The following is a 21290-nucleotide window of genomic DNA, read 5'->3' as shown; positions in this document are numbered from 1 at the left end:
TGGGAGACTTCGCAACACGCTGCTGTGTCTGGCTTGTTTGTTTATTCTTGTCTGGTGTAATTTTCTTTTTTAGCTGCTTGACTAATACACGTATAAATCCCTACCTAGTCACATCGTCTATAGATACCTTCTTCCACAAACTCACACGCACGCAAGCATGTTGGAACACACGGTTAGTACAAATACTTCTTTACTGAACTTAAGTAGATTTTTCTCCATGGCAACATTGTTTACAGTAGTAGAATATTTATGTATAATACAGCACATTAAATATTTCGGCGGAAAGGATGGCTAGGACCAATTTGGTTTGAATTCACGCCCAGCGGCCACTGGACTATTTACAGGAACCGCTTGTATAACCTATCAACTCTCTTACGGGACGTAGTCTCTTGTTGTCAAAGAGAATGTGACATATGTTAATGCAACATGCAAGGCAAGCTGCATTGCACTGGATACAGACTGCCGACTGTAGACTAACCGACTATTCTTTAAATAATTATTCTACCAGAGAACGAACTATAGTCACACAACTGGATGGAACTTTTTGGCCGTTGGTAGCCTGGTAGCCAGTATTCTTATCAGTCTCTGTGTATCAGGCTCAAGCTCGCGTCGCCACTCACGAGCTGGGCTCAAGCAGCGCGTGCACTGCTACAACTCCTTGTGTTTCTGCTGGCCGTAACAGACAGTGTCTGTTCTGCTCCTGCGCTCGGAAGAGATAACCAACAACATCGAGAACTATGTCTTTTTTCTCCATTCGTATGAGACTGGTCGTGAATGTGAAGCAGAACTGATATATTTAATTCACCTAATCGAAACTAACGACTTTGTAATCGTGTATTGACAGAGTGGAACAGCACACCGAGAGATGTGAAGAAGACTCGGGTTATAGCTGGATGTCTCCCGAACAAGCTTTTCGCTGGACTATAACTGTACGAGGTGGACTCCAGACTGCTTTGGAATAACGGAACCGACGGATGTCCGCGACTGGAGCTCGTTAAAAACGTGGAAACACGTTTTAGACGTTCTGGTATTGTCCACATTACACAGGCTTCGGAAAGATCTCTTTGTCACCCCACGCGAAACAGTGGATCATTTTTACACAAGGTAAAAGCGCGCTTAGATAGTTTATCATTTAGGCGACACTAATTATCTCTCCGTTTTCCATTTATTGCCGTTGAAATGGTTAACATGATCGGAATTCCAGTTTGCTGGTCTTCCATATTCATCTAAGAAGGGAGTTAGCCCATGGAGACCCGCTTCCTTTGTTAACTTAAACATGCGTTCTGCGATGGGCTTCTCATGGAAACTGACAGTTCACACGGTCGCCTACATTTTAACTTCCCATCTATTAGGCGAGGTAGTGATTTAAAATCTCGGTCTACAAATTAGATTAATTCGCTTCCTCGTCAATAGCCTATAGACTCTCTGCGTGAGTTTTTAATACTAAACCAATGTTGACAATGGACTTCAAATTACTTAACACAACCTTTCAGAAAGCGGGGCTTTCAGCTTATCAGTTTGGCCCAAACTCTGTCTCGTTTCACCGTCTGATGGCTCTCTGCCAGGCTACACCTGACTCCGCTACACCTCGAGGCTCGATGTAACAGCCGGTCACTGCGCTCCTGTTGCGCTGGCTGCCAGAATTAAAGGCCGTGTCTGTCTAAAGGTTCAACAAACATTATTAACGCCCCCCCCCCCCGCCCCACACCCTCTATCTTTGTTTAGGGGCCACTACTACATTCAGACACTAGACTGTTGGTTTTGACATTTCTCCACTAGCCGCTGTAATGGATTGACAGTAGGAGGGTGCGAGACGTGTGCATCAGAACACAGGTAGTTGAGGATTCGGCTTAGTGAATTATAGTAACTGAATGCTTAAGAAACACACTTAAACAAATACATATTTTTTCGTCTGTTGATCATTTGGCCCCTACTCTATCTACCCTCCCTCCCCCATTCCAGCTCATAACCTCTCTCTCTCTCTCTCTCTCTCTCTCTCTCTCTCTCTCTCTCTCTCTCTCTCTCTCTCTCTCTCTCTCTCTCTCTCTCTCTCTCGTTATCCCTCCATATCTCTCTGTCTGTATCTCTCTCTCTCTCTGTAGCTCTCCCTCTCGCTCTTTCTCCCTCTCTCCATATCTCTCTCCCCACCCACCCCTTCCTCCTCACATCCCTTCCTCCATCTCTTTATCCATCCATGTGTGTGTGTGTGTGTGTGTGGAGACACCTGGTTAAAGATTGCTGGTGGCTGTGAGCAGTGTCACATGTTCAGTAGGTGTGTGTGTGTTCAGTAGGTGTGTGTGTGTGTTCAGTAGGTGTGTGTGTGTTCAGTAGGTGTGTGTGTGTTCAGTAGGTGTGTGTGTGTGTTCAGTAGGTGTGTGTGTGTGTTCAGTAGGTGTGTGTGTGTGTTCAGTAGGTGTGTGTGTGTTCAGTAGGTGTGTGTGTGTTCAGCAGGTAGTCTGGCAGCAGCAGCAGAGCTAGGGGACCATTAATCAGTTCTGAGGTGTGGGTTCTGTCTTGCCAAGGCCACCGGCTGAATGATCACCTGATTTACTGTACATCACTCTCCACTAGAGATCTATTCTGTGTGTTTGGACAGAAAGAGAGAGGGGAAGAGGGGAGAGAGATGGAGAGAGAGAGAAGTTTGCTGTGTCTTCAAAGATGTCAGGGTTTTTATGTGTATGTGGCATGATCTGAATATCCCTCAGTTTCTTTGGTCTTTGGAGATTTTACTGAAAGAGAATGGATGGATGGATGTGTGTGTGTGTGTGTGTGTGTGTGTGTGTGAGAGAGAGAGAGCGCGCAAGTCATCAGTTAGACCTACAGTCGTCTGGCATCCTCATTAATCTCTCCTGGTGCTCTGGCTGGGATGAAATAGCCTCGGTCTGGTACATCTCAGAGACAGAAAATAAACACCCAACCAACACCTGGTACCCCAGGCTTGTGTTCAATACAGCAACACAAAACACAGCAGGAGGGATTTACATTTGGTTTGGTTTATTATCTATAGCGTGTATTGAAGAAGGTGATATTGTTTGTGATAGACAGTAATCAGGGGAAAAGACTGATGAGAAGCCTGTACACACTAGACATGCCTCCCTGGATAGCTTGATCCATAGGCATTACTAAAGCAAGGATGGGGGGTAAGTGGCTTGATGGAAGCTAAAAGAGGTCTTGGCTTGATGAGATGATAGGATAATGATCGGAAGGTACTTGTGTGGAGAGACTGATGAATAGAGCTTTCTGCCAATCGGAATGACTTGTCTTTGCGTTAAGACCTCTCGCAATTGTAATGCTGCTTCAGAAAATGTATGGATGAAAGGTAGTTGTATTTCTAGGAGATTAAATGGCGAACTTGATGGCAAAGCCAGGTGCACTCTTCTGCCTAACTGCCCGGGAAGGTTGAACGGAAAACACACAGCTTTTAAAAAAGAGACGGTTTGAAAGATAAAAGATTTTACAGTTTCAAATGTATCGTTGTTAGCTAGCCACCTAGCTTGAGTTGCCCAAATAAAAACAAGGGGTAAGTTTGCTACCTGTGCACAACCATTCGATCAAAATTCCAGAACTTTCTTGATTTTTTTCTAGATCTGTGTGTTTAGTTACCCAGTATTGAAAATTTTTCAAGCTATTTTGATCCTTTTTCTGTAAAATTGCTAAACTACTGAACTGGCACTAGTTTTCAGTAGTATGAATGTGTGAACGTTGCATATGTGAATGTGCACGTGTTTCATATGTGTTTGTGTAAGGACAGTCTGAATTGTTTCCTAAACGGCCCCTCATAGCAACCACGTAGCACCGGGAAAATGTTTGTGGACCGACTGACCTTCAGAGCAGCTATAGAGCTACTTGTCGCAACAAAGAATTGTGTGCAATGTGTTAGTAAGCTAAGGGGTCCTTACTACAGAACAAACTGTATGAATGTGCTCACACACACATCTTCCATGCATATGCGAACACACAAACATTGACAGACACTTTTGCACACAACACTGTCATCTACATAATTTAGTGAGTTAGTTTCAGTGAGGATGTTTGAAAGTGCTCCTCTGCGAGCCATCAAACCCAGCCAGACACTGTCACCCAGTCTGTTTATTTCTCTGTTCCTGGAGGAGTGTGTCTGGAACATTCCCATCATCACCAGTCATATAATGTAACGGTTCGCTTTCAACCATAGGGAAAGGGGAAAGGGAGTCAGGTGGCTGAGCGGTTAGAGAATCGGGCTAGTAATCAGAAGGTCGCTGGTTCGATTCCAGGCCGTGTCAAATGACATTGTGTCCTTGGGCAAGGCACTTCACCCTACTTGCCTCGGGGGGAATGTCCCTGTACTTACTGTAAGTCGCTCTGGATAAGAGCGTCTGCTAAATGACTAAATGTAAATGTGTTGTTCTGCCTCCCTGCCCCCTCGTTCTGCCTCCCTGCCTCCTCGTTCTGCCTCCCTGCCTCCTCGTTCTGCCTCCCTGCCCCCTCGTTCTGCCTCCCTGCCCCTCGTTCTGCCTCCCTGCCCCCTCGTTCTGCCTCCCTGCCCCCTCGTTCTGCCTCCCTGCCCCTCGTTCTGCCTCCCTGCCTCCTCGTTCTGCCTCCCTGCCTCCTCGTTCTGCCTCCCTGCCCCCTCGTTCTGCCTCCCTGCCCCTCGTTCTGCCTCCCTGCCCCTCGTTCTGCCTCCCTGCCCCCTCGTTCTGCCTCCCTGCCCCCTCGTTCTGCCTCCCTGCCCCCTCGTTCTGCCTCCCTGCCCCCTCGTTCTGCCTCCCTGCCCCCTCGTTCTGCCTCCCTGCCCCCTCGTTCTGCCTCCCTGCCCCTCGTTCTGCCTCCCTGCCCCCTCGTTCTGCCTCCCTGCCCCTCGTTCTGCCTCCCTGCCCCCTCGTTCTGCCTCCCTGCCCCCTCGTTCTGCCTCCCTGCCCCCTCGTTCTGCCTCCCTGCCCCCTCGTTCTGCCTCCCTGCCCCCTCGTTCTGCCTCCCTGCCCCCTCGTTCTGCCTCCCTGCCCCCTCGTTCTGCCTCCCTGCCCCCTCGTTCTGCCTCCCTGCCCCTCGTTCTGCCTCCCTGCCCCCTCGTTCTGCCTCCCTGCCCCCTCGTTCTGCCTCCCTGCCCCCTCGTTCTGCCTCCCTGCCCCCTCGTTCTGCCTCCCTGCCCCCTCGTTCTGCCTCCCTGCCCCCTCGTTCTGCCTCCCTGCCCCCTCGTTCTGCCTCCCTGCCCCCTCGTTCTGCCTCCCTGCCCCCTCGTTCTGCCTCCCTGCCCCCTCGTTCTGCCTCCCTGCCCCCTCGTTCTGCCTCCCTGCCCCCTCGTTCTGCCTCCCTGCCCCTCGTTCTGCCTCCCTGCCCCCTCGTTCTGCCTCCCTGTCCCTCCTCTCACAGCCCCCCCTTGCCCCCCTGGGTCATCTGGCTCCACTCTTCACGTTAGCCTGTGAGTGGATCATAAACGGAAATTAAGCTTGAAACAGGAAGACGGAAGAAAAAATAATATTCACTGTGTGTGTGTGTGTTATTGAGTGTGTGTGTGTGTGTGTTGGGTCAAGGTTAAGTCAAGTCCAGAAAGAGCTCTCACCGCCTGTAATCACACGGGCTGTTTCTTTGCTTTTGTCTCTGTAGATCTCCCTGGAGGAGAGAAACTCACTGACCATATCCAGCCTGTATCAGTCTTCTCTCTCCTGCGCTTTCTACCTTTATGTTTAACATCATATGAATGTCTGACTGAAGTGACTGCGGGGGTTTTGGCTGTTGCGGATTGGTGGATGTGTTTAACGTGATTGGCTATTTGGGATGCCGGGGATCTTGTGATTGGCTGGAGAGAAGAGGAATCTCCCTTGTAGGACCAATCAATAATGTCACCCTGATGTCACCAGCCTCATTATGTAATGGGCAGACAGTCAATGCTATTGATCACAGCTGCCAACTTGGGCCTCAGCCGTGAATTGATTAACTCATGGATGAAGCTGGACATGTCAAGTGTGTTTCCGTGTGTGCGTTGCCATAATTGTCTGCGTGTTTGTGTGTGAGAACGTGTAGGCTTGAGTGTCTGTGTGTGTTCAGTTGTCAATCAGCCTGTCTGCTTTTTTCCGAATGCAAACAGCAAGAATCCAATTTAACACGGTTGTGATAGTGAGGAACATGCTCATGTGACCACAGGGAACCATTTAAACAGCAAATTCTGATTCCATCTCTCCGGCCGTAATGGAAAAACAGCTTTTTCTTTCTTTCTTCTCTCTCCCCCTGATCCTAACTTGTTTCTCAGGGTCTCGAGCGAGTAATTGAAAACATATTTTCACTTTCCTATTAGTTTTTGTTGGTTTTTAGGGGAGGTGATTATAGAGTGGTGTGTTATCATCCAGTCAAGCTGTGGTGTTCACCCTGTTACTCCCTCACACTTTGTGGATCCAATCCACTTGTTTCTCAACGAGCTAAATCGGAAAACAGAAAAAGGATGAGAGAGAGAATGGGAACCACTGATGTTTTTAGGAGTCTTGGGGTGCTTCCTTGCGAGCAGGGAAGCCTAGGCCTTTTGAAAACGAGTCTCCTCCCAGGCCTGTTTAGGGTTAGAGCAGAATACGCATGTGGTCAGCCTGATGGGATATCCCAGCTGTGACGTCCTCTTCACTTAACTCTTGTTTCTAACCCTTAACCCACCCTAACCCTAACCCAAACTCACTGTAACCCTAACCCACTCTAGCCCTAACCCACTCTAGCCCTAACCCACTCTAGCCCTAACCCACTCTAGCCCTAACCCACTCTAGCCCTAACCCACTCTAGCCCTAACCCACTCTAACCCTAACCCACTCTAGCCCTAACCCACTCTAGCCCTAACCCACTCTAACCCTAACCCACTCTAGCCCTAACCCACTCTAACCCTAACCCACTCTAACCCTAACCCACTCTAGCCCTAACCCACTCTAACCCTAACCCACTCTAACCCTAACCCACTCTAACCCTAACCCACTCTAGCCCTAACCCACTCTAACCCTAACCCACTCTAGCCCTAACCCTGCCACGGTCTCCGACGGAGACGCCTGTTTGCCAGCTGCCCCAGAGCCGTGCGACCCCCCCCCCCCCCCCCCCCCCCCTGCCGCTTCATCCCCGGTAGGAGGTACGGCCGGTCGGCCCGTGCAACTCCCACTTTAAGTGCCCTGTTGTGTCAACACACTCGAGAAAGAAATGTCTTGAGGAGAAGGGAGAAGTAGGGCAATTTGTTTGGCCCTGTGACACGTGTGTGTGTGTGTGTGTGTGTGTGTGTGTGTGGGGAGGAGGGGTTAGACATCAGGCCTTAGTCTGTCTCAATCTCCGTTCCACAGGAAATGCGTCCAGATTCGTCCCATCAAAATCCAATCGGGGTGGATCCCCCCTTCCATGAAATACTAGTCATTTCCTGTGTTTGGTGGGCATGACCCTGATGTAAACAGATTTTCCTGGGAAGAGAATCTCCACTCCCCCTGTAAAAAAAATTATAAATAAATTGTTGGTAAACACACATGGTTATATAAACGTGCCCTCCATGTGTTAGCAGATCACCTCGGTCACACGCTCAAACATCTGTGTGCTTTACAGGAGCTTACTGAGGGAGAGGACAGGATCAAAGCATGAAATCATGTATCGGAGTAATTGAAAAAAAGATTTTCTTTCATTTGTCCTGGGGGGAAAAATTAAAATGGCCTTTTCTGAGTTATCATTTGTCATTTAAACATAAATCTGTTATATGTGGTCCCTGCAGAGCAACCATATCCAACTAGGAGGACCCAGAGAGGGGATGTATTGAGTGAAATCATTGTGGTAGAATCCAATACCACCCTGTTCTTATTGAACAATGTTGTGCATGAGCAGCAAAGCAACTACAAAGGGGAAAAACAGTGAAACATTCGACTTGTTTCCACCGGAGATTTTTGCATGTTCTGCTTGACATTTCAGAGCAGATCTCTTGCAGGACTGGACTTCAGCAACGGCGCCTTCCTTGTTTGAATAGTCAACGCAAAGTCTGGTCCTTGTCCGCCCGATCGATCAGAATGGTATTCAGTATTGAGACAAGCACACTGTTGCCCCACAGAACGATGCTTTTTCACCTCGTAGATATCCTTGTAGCTAATACTGTAAATCTGTAGTCACTTAACCAAGTAAGAAGTACACCCCAACTACTCTTCATTAAACTGATCAATTTCCCTGGCTGAGAGATCTGTCCTACTGTGTGTGTATAGAGGTGTGTGTTCTGTGTGTGTGTGTATATAGAGGTTAAGTGTGTGTGTGTATATAGAGGTTCTGTGTGTGTGTGTGTATAGGTTCTGTGTGTGTGTATATAGAGGTTCTGTGTGTGTGCGTGTGGATGTTTCGGGCAGTGACTGAAGAAGGGGATCCTTTGGAGATTCTGTTGGAGCTTTTAAACGTACACATTAGTTTTTGCTCTGTCTGAGATTAATAATGCTCTTAACATTTCATTGTTTGCCACAGCAGGCATCATTGATGAATTGTACGGTCTTCAACTTGCACTGTAGCTCCTCTGAAACACAGACCATCGCTGGGACTCCCTTGGCTTAGCATGATCTTCAAATAGAATGTAAAAATTAGATTCTTGATCCTTTGGAAAGCTGAACTCTCAAACAGATTGAACGAAAAAAATATATACATTTAGATATGATCCCACATGTTCTCCATTGCATAAGAGCAATGTTGACCTGTGCTTCAATACACCATCATATAGTCCCATGTTGAGAGCCTATCTCTGCTCTCTCACATACTGTTTCAGACACGTTTATATATTTTTATTTATTATTGGTCTAAATGAAAAGACGGCAGTGGAATTGCCAAATTGAAATGATTTCTCTCCGTCTTTCTAACATGTCCAAGCACATTGACTGTGTGCGTTGTGTCTGTGTGTGCATCGAACAACAAACCTTTAAAGAAGCATAAGCTTGTTGTTGAGTGAGAAGGAAGAGCGTGTGACAGGAACACGGTCGCTCGCTCATGGTTATCCGGGTGCTGACCCTGTCAGAAACCAAACTGTTCTTAGGGGAAGTGCCTGGTGATTGTGACACACAAGTCATCATTCATTCATTTAGCAGATGGTTTAATCCAAAGCATGGAGAGGGGAATTGGACCCGTATCTGCAGTCAAATGCTCTAACCATTGAGCTATACCCTCCCTTTTGTCTGAATGTTTTTAGGTGGTAAGCAGATCATGATACATTCAGTTGCACCACGACAGTTAAATGTGATGTCGTAGAAGGCCTGGCTGATCACGCTACGCTGAGTAACGATACAAATGCTAAAAAAAAAAGTATGTTTTTGCCGAGCTGAATCAAGTCTGCCTCCGATCAGTGTCACCTGTGGTTTACATGATGGGAGACCTGCAGAACCCTGCTCTCTGCCTGCATTATAAATGGCAGTATTCCAGTTTCCTGTCCCCTCCCCTCCCCTGCGGAATGTAAAACAGAAAAGCGTGACGAGAGGGAGGGCCCCCCCCCCCCCGGCCTCCCCGGCTCTCGTTATTAACGACTCCACGCAGCCTCGAGCGAGAGGGTGCAGAAAGAAACGACAAATTATAGTCAAAACAACCAGATGGAAGGCCAGAGAAGCTCGTCTGCCAAAGCCAGTTAATATCAGCCTCTCAGACGTTGCGCCGTCTACAAAGGGGCCCTTGGTGGTGGCTGTGGGGTTCGGTTGGAACAGACGTGCTGAAAGGAAATGTGTTCCCTACACATGCCCTGGTCAGCCCTGCAGGTCGTCTCTCATTAGAGGAAAGGACCCCGGCTAAAGCAACACATTAGCTCCCTGTGATGGTGGGTAGGTGCGTGTGTGATTAAGATGGATGAGTCATTTCTGTAATTCAGTGAACCGGGTGTATGCATGTGTGTACAAAATATGCACACGCGCTTGGCACCCAACTCACACTCACACACACAGCCTATATAACCTGCTTTTAATAAGCTGGACGTCACTTTTTGACAAAACGCCCCTGTGTTTTTCTCAATTTTCTCATATTTGTCGCACTATATGTGCCCCCCCCCCTCCTCCAACCCTTCCCACCCCCTCCCCACCCTCCACCCTCCTCCACCCCCTCCCCACCCCCTCCCCACCCTCCTCCACCCCCTCCCCTCCCCACCCTCCTCCACCCCCTCCCCACCCTCCTCCACCCCCTCCCCACCCTCATATTCCTGCCCCCGTCACGGGGGCCTGTCGCTGGCATGGTGACCCTGTACAGATGACAGGGCTCTGGTACAAATCTTCCTGTGTGCTATCAGTTTAATCCAGCTGCTACTGCTGTGTGTGTGTGTGTGTGTCTGTTAGCGCTCCTGTGTGTCTTCACATCTGTGTCTAATGCTGTGATAATTAAGCATAAGCAACGACAATTTAGCTTTCACACAGGGGACTAAGCAGGTCGGTGTCCTCCTCTACAGAGACGTCCCCTATCAGTCTGTTAAGCGCCGTTCACCGTGGGCCTGCCACCTGCACCAGCGAGCTCAAGCTGTCATTACCAAACTCCAACATAATCTCATAATGTTGATACGCTGACACTGAGCATTATCCTCTTTATGTGAAACGAGCAGTAGAACCTTGCTGCCGATTATTTATTTGATGTGCAAAATCTACATGTGGATCTGGAGCTTTCAAGCGGAGGGTCATGTGCATGTTAACCACCCCGGTCGTTATTCTAACATGTCTCAGCACAGATCATTAGGTAAACACTCTTGTCTATCCCCAAATCATACATTAAACAGGTCCTTGTCTCGTCAAACGTGTGTGTGTGTGTGTGTGTGTGTGTGAGAGTTTGCATGTGAGCTGAACCAGGAAGCGTGTGAGCTGAACCAGAGCAGAAAGAAGGAAACGGGTCTAAACATCTCTAACCAGTTCCTGTTCTGTTTTCACTCTGAATCACATGTTAGTAGTTATACCTATTACACCTGCCACTGTAACTCTACCTCCAGGAGCAGGGTGAAGGTGGGACTCCAGCATACACTGTCATAGAGTATCTATCTAGGATTTTTTTAGATAGTCTTATCGCAGGTGAGATGCTGTGCTTACAAGACGAGGCATCTCTAGACTTTATGCTAACGAGAGCGCGACAGGGTGTCCCTGTGTGTTGTTGATGTTCTGAGTTGGCTGCAAGTCATTTCTGTTTTTCTGTCATCAACGATGTGCATGTGTTTTTGGAACATGGTCGTCCTTTACCTAACCTCAAACTCCCCCTGAGCACTACATCCAGCTGGTGGATGGAGAAATCTCCCTCCTTCTCTCCCTCCCTCTCTTCTCTCCCTCTCTCTCCTCTTCTGCCTCCCCCCATCTCTCTCTCCTCTTCTGCCTCCCCCATCTCTCTCTCCTCTTCTGCCTCCCCCCATCTCTCTCCTCCTCTTCTGCCTCCCCCATCTCTCTCTCCTCTTCTGCCTCCCCCCATCTTCTTCTCATCACTCCTGCTCACAGTCTAAAGCTTCTGGACAGCCTACTCTTGTTACAGTAGATCAGCCTATCAGAGAGAATGAAAATCCCTCCTGGTTTCTGAACAGGTTATTAGAAGGCTTGTGGTAGCTGTTTATTGGCTGTGGAGTCGATCTTGTATCGCTTTAAATGATTAACACAGGAGGTATTAAACGGCTTTGGGCCATTAGTCGCAGGTTTCATTATGAATATGAACCCACAAGGGAGGGGAGAGCCTACCAAAAGACTTGTGCTAACAAGATGCCGTCTGCACTTTTTTCATGTCTAGCTCTCAGGGCGTCTTGTGGAAAACATTACTTTAACTACGAAACATATTTATAAACATATTTATACAACCTCGCCTTTTCTGTTTCTGACAGTCTGTCCGATGACTTGTACAAATCAACACAGAGGATTATTGAGTTGTTTTTGTTAGTAACATTAACATTTAATTGTGACAGAGGGAACTCTTAAACACCGCCTGAACTGAGAGAGAAATAATCTTCCTGATCTCTTGTTGAATCACAAACATTTCCAATAAACCTCAATCCTCACAGTGGCATGTTTTCAACTCGCCCCTGGGATTAAGTGTTGATGACACACTGGCACATTTGCGCGATGCTGGAGTTAATATCTGAGTTGCGTGATCAGTCGTTGCAACTAAATACAAAACACAGGAGCTACGATGTTCTACCCGGGAATAACGGCACGGCTGATTGAGTTACGGAGGCGTTCTGTGAGTAAAGGTAAATGATTAAGCCTGATGACTCAGTACAGTGTTCTGTGGAGGCTGTGGTACGCTAGGCAGAGCAGTGGGCTGGTTCCTCCCTCCCCACCCTGAAACGAGGATGGGGGTGTGTGAGATGAGGAGGAGACCGAATGGAGGGATGGGGAAGGAAAGCGCCTTACGGGAAAGAGATGAGCGAGGCCGATCAGGAGAGAGAGAGGTGTGGGAAAAGATCCTTTGGGAATTGTGAGGCTGGCAGAGACTTCCAGGGTCACCGTCGCTGTGAGCCATATGTCTCTCACCTCCAGCTTAGTGCTGCAGCCAGGAACTCCAGTCAAGATACACCTCTCTCTCTCTCTTTCTCTATTCCTCTCTCTCTATCTCTCTTTCTCTTTCTCTATTCCTCTCTCTCTCTCTCTCTCTCTCTCTTTCTCTATTCCTCTCTATCTATCTCTCTCTCTTTCTCTATTCCTCTATCTCTCTCTTTCTCTATTCCTCTCTCTCTCTCTCTCTGCCCTCCTCTTTCTCTCTTTCTCTTCCTCTATTTCCTATGTCTCTCTGCCCTCCTCGTTCTCTCTCTCTCTCTTCCTCTATTCCTCTCTCTCTCTCTTCCTCTCTGACCTCCTCTCTCTCTCTTCCTCTCTCTCTATTCAATTTATTGTTTCTTTATTGGCACGAGAACATTCTTTCAATTACCAAAGGCATTAAATCAATATAAATTAAACCATAAAGATGTCTGTGTCGCTCGCTCGCTCTCTCTCTCTCTCTCTCTCTCTCTCTCTCTCTCTCTCTCTCTCTCTCTCTCTCTCTCTCTCTCTCTCTCTCCTCTCTCTCTCCTCTCTCTCTCTCTCTCTCTCTCTCCTCTCTCTCTCTCTCTCTCTCTCCTCTCTCTCTCTCTCTCTCTCTCTCTCTCTCTCTCTCTCTCTCTCTCTCTCTCTCTCTCTCTCTCTCTCTCTCCATGTCTGACTGAAGTCTACTGTGGTTTGTCAGTGCCATGTCAGGGCGTTCCAGCATGCCTTTCTCACAGCTTAAACCCTCGCCATCAAGAATAAAAAACACTATATTGTCTTTTGTTTTGCCATGCATATTTCACAGCACAGCGACAACACTATGTCCTTGAGTTTGTGAAAGAACTGTGTGTGTTGGAGCGTGTGTATGTCGGGTCCTTGTACCCGTGAAGAATGTTTGTGTGCCATCACTTTCCTCACAACGATATTGTGTGTATGTGTGTGTGTCATCCTTGCAGGTGTGTGTGTGTGAATCTGGGTGCCGTGGAACGGAGAGAGCAAAGAATCCACAGAACATGAGGAAGAGCAGGAGCGTGCTGACGGTGTCTCCAAACGATGTAAGTACCTGATACAGGCCAGAAAGCACCTTCCAACCCTACTGGAGGGAAAACACAATGGCTGAGCCCAAAGGGCGTACTAGGAGAAGTATCTCAGGAAGCTGGAGAGAATCAGAATCAGAATGGGATTTATTCGCCATGAAAGTTTGCACAGACAAGGAATTTGCTTTGGCAGGAAGGTGCATACAATAAACATATAGGAATTAGTGCTGTCAAACGATTAAAATATTTAATCGCGATTAATGGCATAGTTAACTTGCGATTAATCGCACATTTTTATCTATTCTAAATGTCCCTTGATTTCTTTTTGTCCAATTATTTTTTGTCATGTTAATGCTCTTATCAACATGGAAAAGTGGATCGGATTGCTTTGTGCAAATGTTTTTTTAAATTGAAAACAACATCAATCGCCTGGCTTTGACGAGGGGGCGGAGAATTCGCATCAGCTGTGTGATTGGCCATCAAGTGTTATTTCAGACTGGACGTGCTGCGATGATAGCTCAGTTCACAACGACAAAACACACAGATCACTTTGGTCTTGTCAATGGAACCATTTTGGCAACTTTTTAAAGTAAATTTTCCTTTCAGAATCTTATTGGCATCCATTTCGGCGTCTCGCGCTCGCCATCCACTCAAAAACGGAATGTTAGCCTACTACTCTTTAGCCGGGCTCGCAAGCCCAAACAAGTGTGTGCGGCGTGCCTGTTGTTCTGTTTCCGGTCTAGCTAGATCCGGTGTGGTGTTGTTTTTCTAATATCAGTAGTTGTTGCAACAGCATTTGAAAAAAACAACAATGTTTGCTAGGCCCCAAAAAAACGTTAATCGCGGGCGATAAAAAAATTGACAACGTTAAAATGGGTTTGCGTTAACGCCGTTAATAACGTGTTAAACTGACAGCACTAATAAGAACCAAAAATTTAAATATGTGGACTATCTATACTAAGGTACAGAAACTAGCAGTACTAAGTGGATTAGAATTAAATAAAATATACAATAAAATAAAATATAAGTTGCCATCATTTACAATATAAAAATACAAAAATACAAATATTTAAAAAAATACAAATGTACAAGATACAATTTTGTAATGCAGTGCAAAAAGCAGTGTGTTTTAAGCAGGAAGTCATTACAGTCAGTGTGGACCCTTTGGCCTTGTTGAAGATGAGAGAGCGGGCGAGAGAGCGAGAGAGAGCGAGAGAGAGCGAAAGAGAGCGAGAGAGCGAAAGAGAGCGAGAGAGCGAGAGAGCGAGAGAGCGAGAGAGAGCGAGAGAGAGAGAGAGAGGAGAGAGAGAGAGAGAGAGAGAGAGAGAGAGAGAGAGAGAGAAGAGAGAGAGAGAGAGAGAGAGAGAGAGAGAGAGAGAGAGAGAGAGAGAGAGAGAGAGAGAGAGAGAGAGAGAGAGAGAGAGAGAGAGGAGAGAGAGAGAGAGAGAGAATATGAATGTGTGGTTATTGTTCGACAGATGAAGTTGAGATGCACTTCCTCCTACAATGTTGCACAGTAGCAAGCTTGTGATCAAGGCCCCCCCCCCCCCCCCCTTTTCAGTCCCCACCCCCCCCCCTCCTCCGCCCTGTCAGGTGCCTGTCCCGTCATGCATCCTGCGTCTGGGAGACCTTGTGTCACAACCATTACTCCCCACCTCCTGATAGCACTTTGCTATTACAAGATAGCTGCTCATTGCCCAGTACCTCTGGCCATTTGTAACGATGTCTTTTTTCTGTTGTCGTCGTCACACACACACACACACACACACACTCACACACACACACACACACACACACACACACACACACACACACACACTCACACTGGCTTGTGCGGGTTTTAGCAGTATAAACCAGATGCTGTTAGACACTGTTTCTACTCACCCTCTCTCTCTCTCTCTCTCTCTCTCTCTCTCTCTCTCTCTCTCTCTCTCTCTCTCTCTCTCTCTCTCTCTCTCTCTCTCACCCTCTGTTTACCTTACTGTGTATCTCTCTCTCACCTCTGTTTACCTCACTGTGTATCTCTCTCTCTCACCACTGTTTACCTCACTGTGTATCTCTCTCACGCCATCTTCTGCTTTCTCCCTCTCAACGCCTGTCATTACCTCTAGGTCTTTCTTCTCTTGGTACATTTTGTTTTAGAGGGTTAGCAATGTGCATTGTGTGGTTCTCTCAACAGGTGGACAGAAGGAGGCCTGGCCAGCAGGATTGTGTTTGTCAGGAGGTGTGGGTGTTTGTGTGTACTGTGTGACACCATAACAGGGGGCCTTTCTGCTAGCTTGGGAGGTGTAATTAAATGTTGTAAACTGGAGGTGACCAACAGCAGACGTCAAGCGCCCTGATTAAATAAAGTCCCTGCTTTCAGCCTGGCACATGGATGACCCATCATGCATTCAGGTCACAGAAACACGGCGCGCGTGTGTGTGTGCAGGTGTGAGTTTCTGCTAGACTCGTTACGGTGAGAAGGCTGAAGATTGCTCTGTGTCAGGTTGAACAATCATCTCAATCTAACCCCAGATGGAGGCGTGTCTTGGCACACTGGGCTGTCATCAGGACTCTTAACGAGCTGCAGAGGTCTTCAGCAGGAGGGCAGGTGGAAGTCTGTGTCCAGGGAAACACCTACTCTGTCTACAGGAACAGTCTGCCTGTCTTTCCTTGAGCAGGTGGAACAGTCTGCCGTCTTTTATACGTTGTCAGAGGCGGTGTGTGTTGGTCGAACACCCTGCGAGGCAGACACCCTGCGAGGCAGACACCCTGCGAGGCAGACACCCTGCGAGGCAGACACCTGCGAGGCAGACACCCTGCGAGGCAGACACCCTGCGAGGCAGACACCCTGCGAGGCAGGCACCCTGCGAGGCAGACACCCTGCGAGGCAGACAACCCTGCCGAGGCAGACACCCTGCGAGGCAGACACCCTGCGAGGCAGACACCCTGCGAGGCAGACACCCTGCGAGGCAGACACCCTGCGAGGCAGACACCCTGCGAGGCAGGCACCCTGCGAGGCAGACACCCTGCGAGGCAGACACCTGCGAGGCAGTACACCCTGCGAGACAGACACCCTGCGAGGCAGACACCCTGCGAGGCAGGCCACCCTGCGAGGCAGACACCCTGCGAGGCAGACACCCTGCGAGGCAGACACCTGCGAGGCAGACACCCTGCGAGGCAGACACCCTGCGAGGGCAGACACCTGCGAGGCAGACACCCTGCGAGACAGGCACCTGCGAGGCAGACACCCTGCGAGGCAGACACCTGCGAGGCAGACACCTGCGAGGCAAGCACCTGCGAGGCAGACACCCTGCGAGGCAGGCACCTGCGAGGCAGACAACCTGCGAGGCAGACATCTGTTAGGCAGACACCCTGCGAGGCAGACACCCTGCGAGGCAGATACCTGCGAGGCAGACACCTGCGAGGCAGACACCCTGCGAGGCAGACACCCTGTGAGGCAGATACCTGCGAGGCAGGCACCCTGCGAGGCAGACACCCTGCGAGGCAGATACCTGCGAGGCAGACACCCTGCGAGGCAGACACCCTGCGAGGCAGACACCCTGTGAGGCAGACACCTGCGAGGCAGACACCCTGCGAGGCAGACACCCTGCGAGGCAGACACCCTGTGAGGCAGACACCTGCGAGGCAGACACCCTGTGAGGCAGACACCTGCGAGGCAGACACCCTGCGAGGCAGACACCCTGCGAGGCAGATACCTGCGAGGCAGACACCCTGCGAGGCAGACACCTTGCGAGGCAGACACCCTGTGAGGCAGATACCTGCGAGGGCAGACAACCCTGCGAGGCAGACACCCTGCGAGGCAGACACCCTGCGAGGCAGACACCCTGTGAGGCAGACACCTGCGAGGCAGACACCCTGCGAGGCAGACACCCTGTGAGGCAGATACCTGCGAGGCAGACACCCTGCGAGGCAGACACCCTGCGAGGCAGACACCTGCGAGGCAGGCACCAAAACAGATGTGACGAACTGTCATGTCAGCTGAAGAAGAACACTCGCCTAGTGAAGACGAGTTTGACAACTCAGTTGAGGACGTGTTTCCCGATGTAGAAACAGAGGGGTTAGTAACTGTTTAGTTAGGGTTAGTAACTGTTTCTACAGCTAGAAGACTTGGTAGCCCTCCCCTCCTCTTCCCACCCACCCCCCCTCCCCTGCCTCCCTTTTCCTTCCCCTCTGCCCTCCCATCTCCCCCTCCCCACGCTCCTCCCCCTCCCCACTCACCTCCACCCTAACCCTGGCCACCCCTACCCTGGCCTCCTCCTCCATCTCTTCAGTCTTCAGCGGAGACGAGCGCACGGTCAGGGGGTCGGATGCTGGTTGCCGTAGCAACCCCAATTCTTGGCTCAACCTCCCTCGGGTGACAGGGATTGGCTGGTTTCAGACAAAGACGTACACACACACACACACGTACACACACACACACACGTACACACACACACACACACGTACACACACACACACACACACTCTCTCACCCACACACACACACACACGACTACACACACACACACGTACACACACACACACACACACACGTACACACACACAACACACACACTCTCTCACCCACACACACACACACCCGTACACACACACACACACATACACACACATCCCTTGTCAGGCAGAAGGGTGGTGGTTTGGTTGCTGTTGCGACAGCAGAGGAGTGTGGTGTCAGTGTAGTAACATCCTCTCCTTCAGAGTCCTGTCTGCAGCACGAGCATGAGGATGGCTGTTAGTCTGGTACACATGTTGACACCAAGCCCTCACACCTGTCCTCTCTTCTCTGTAGAGCAGGCAGGCAGGCAGGCAAATGAATCAGAAACAGAGGCCAAGGCAATCGAATAACAAAAGTTAAAAACCACAATTGAAGGCTGGCCTGATTCATTTTCCTGTTTCCTATTTTCTCCCCTGAATCACAGTTTAAATTGGTTACGTTTACCCTGATTCCCCTCGGGTTAGACAGGCAGAGATCTTAAAAGGTTCTGTCGAATGACGTATGCGTTTCCATGTTTTGGGCTGACCTGGCCTATAACCACGTGTGCTGATTGGAGTAGAAAGAATCTCCTCAACCACATGGGAGGGGACAGAATGGAACCAGCGTTCAGTGATAGTAGGGGTCACTGGAGACAGAGGCTATATTGTATCCTATGTTTGGTTAGGGGACGGAGGTCGGTTGTAATGTTTTTTTAAATGGCCGTACTTTGCCAATGGATCTCTGTGGTGAACTGGCGCAGAGAAAGACTTGTGGACCCAGACGACCTTGTCTGTCTGCCTGTCTGTCTCTACCTGTCTGTCTGTCTGTCTCTCTACCTGTGTGTCTCTCAACCTGTCTGTCTGCCTGTCTCTCTACCTGCCTGCCTGTCTACCTGCCTGTCTGTCTGTCTACCTGCCTGTCTCTCTACATGTCTGTCTGTCTACCTGTCTGTCTGTCTACCTGCCTGTCTCTCTACATGTCTGTCTGTCTGTCTCTCTACCTGTGTGTCTCTCAACCTGTCTGTCTGCCTGTCTCTCTACCTGCCCTGCCTGTCTACCTGCCTGTCTGTCTGTCTACCTGTCTGTCTACCTGCCTGTCTCTCTACATGTCTGTCTGTCTACCTGTCTGTCTGTCTACCTGCCTGTCTCTCTACATGTCTGTCTGTCTGTCTACCTGCCTACCTGCCTGTCTGTCTACCTGCCTCACTCTCTACCTGCCTGTTTTACTGTCTGTTTCGCTATCTGCCTGCCTGTCTGTCTGTGTTTGTACGCGTCAGTCATTAAAAACTCAGTCCTAGATGGATGTGTATCTGGCCGTTCTCAGAGAGATGAAACAGCAGTGATAATCCCACCAAGCAGCTGTTGTTCCCACCTCTCTATGTCATCTGTGGGAGGCCTCACAATCCCATTCCCCCGGCCGCTGGAGATTAAACCCAGTGTGGCTGCACACTCCTAACCCTAACCCACTCACAATAGAAACAATGCAAATTTCCTTAGCTAGAAATTAATTATATATGCCAAACTGTTCTACTGAGTACACAGTGTGCACACATATGAGGGAGACATAACAGCTGTGCTTTTCTTGTAACACATATTCATTAGCTCCCTCTCGGTGTTGAATCACCCTGCTCTAAAGCCCAGAGACGAGTTCCTGATTTCAATCTAAATGTGTGTGTGTGTGTGTGTGTTGGAGTCACGTGGGTGAAGTGTACGTACGTACGTGTGGGGCGTGGTTTTGACCGTGTGTGTTTCTGCATGCACCTGGCTCCAAGCCAGGAAGTAGAAAGTAAGACAACTGTCTTGAAAAGCTGCAATCAGTCTCTTCAGTCTCACCCCACACCCTCCACCCTTCACCCCCCACCCCCCACCCCCCACCCCACCCCCCCATCCTTCACCCATCACCCCCCACCCCACCCCCTTCAACGGCCAGACTGCACCCAGTCAGACTAGGACAGGACAGCCTGGTCTTTATAGACAGTGCGTCAGTGTGGGTTCTGTAGTGAGCCGGGTCATATGCCTAATAGTCTCTACAACAGACTCTCTATAACCTTATACTGATGAGCTGATTTAGCCGAGGGCTTTAAAAGCAGGGGGGGGGGGTAGACCCTGGAGGGTCCAGAGCCCTGATAATCTCCCTTCCCTGAGTGTGTGTGTGTGTTTGTGGTAATTGGTGAGACAGGTGCATGGGTAGAGCTGAGGGAGCAGGGGAGAGTGTGTGTGTGTGTGTGTGTGTGTGGGGGGGGGGGTCAGAGAGACTAATGAGTGGGTTGCTGTGTGTTGGCTGTGTTTTAGTCTGCAATGTCACAGGGGGCGGGGGGGGGGGGGGGGGGGGGGGGGGGGAGGGGTGGAGGAGGAGGGGGAGGAGGGAGGGAGGAGGAGGAGGAGGGGAGGAACCGGGGTTGAGACAAGAGCGGGAGTTGAGTGGAGGGGCGTACGACTCACTAAATCCTTCCAGCGACGAGCTGAAAAGCTCCAGACCCTTTTTATTGAATATGAAATCCAGAGTCCATCGTGAAGGGTCTGTTGACCTGATTCCTGGATGAATCATCGGCCCTCTGTGCTACGATGACTTATCCCTCAGAGATGCTCTCACAGCCGGTCCCTTCATCCCATCTCAGCGCCGGGGGAGCCAAGCATCGCTGGCCCACATACGTGGTCACAGACTTCATTACTTCTGTTAGTGACAGTTAGGATGGTTTGACCTGTTGTGGTACAGGTAGGCGTGTCGGCCCTAGGTCCACTGACACTTTGTCTCTGAATGTAAAAACAATGACTGCTGTAGCTAGCTAGCTCTGTCATATTTCTCTTTCCAATGTGGGTGCTGGTTCAGTTGCCTGTAGGTTTGCTCATAGATGATAGATTGGGTATGTGTATGTGGAGCATTCGTCTTTTTGCTGTTTAACACAGCCTACATACTGTGAGTTTGCCTCCTCCTACAATATCTCTCTCTCTCTCTCTCTCTCTCTCTCTCTCTCTCTCCTCTCTCTCTCTCTCTCTCTCTCTCTCCTCTCTCTCTCTCTCTCTCTCTCTCTCTCTCTCTCTCTCTCTCTGTCTGTCTGTCTCTCTCTCTCTGTATCTATCTCTGTATCTCTCTCTCTGTAGCTCCCCCTCTCTCTCTCTCTGTATATATCTCTGTATCGCTCTCTGTGTATCTCTGTCTCTCTCTCTCTGTATCTATCTCTGTAGCTCTCCCTCTCGCTCTTTCTCCCTCTATCTTTGTCTCTCCCTCTCTCTCTCTTTGCTTGTGCCTCTCCTCACCCTCTCCTCTGTCCCTGAGCCTTTAGAGAATGTCTGTTCTACCACCTCACGGTCACCTCTTCCCTTCCTCCAAATACTGGCCCTTCTTCTTCCAGGGACAGTGCAGTGGCAGTTT

The sequence above is a fragment of the Osmerus mordax genome (genome assembly GCF_038355195.1).
Source record: "Osmerus mordax isolate fOsmMor3 chromosome 27 unlocalized genomic scaffold, fOsmMor3.pri SUPER_27_unloc_2, whole genome shotgun sequence".
Taxonomy (NCBI): domain Eukaryota; kingdom Metazoa; phylum Chordata; class Actinopteri; order Osmeriformes; family Osmeridae; genus Osmerus; species Osmerus mordax.
The sequence above is the reverse complement of the archived record's forward strand: the minus strand, read 5'-3'. Positions refer to the sequence as shown.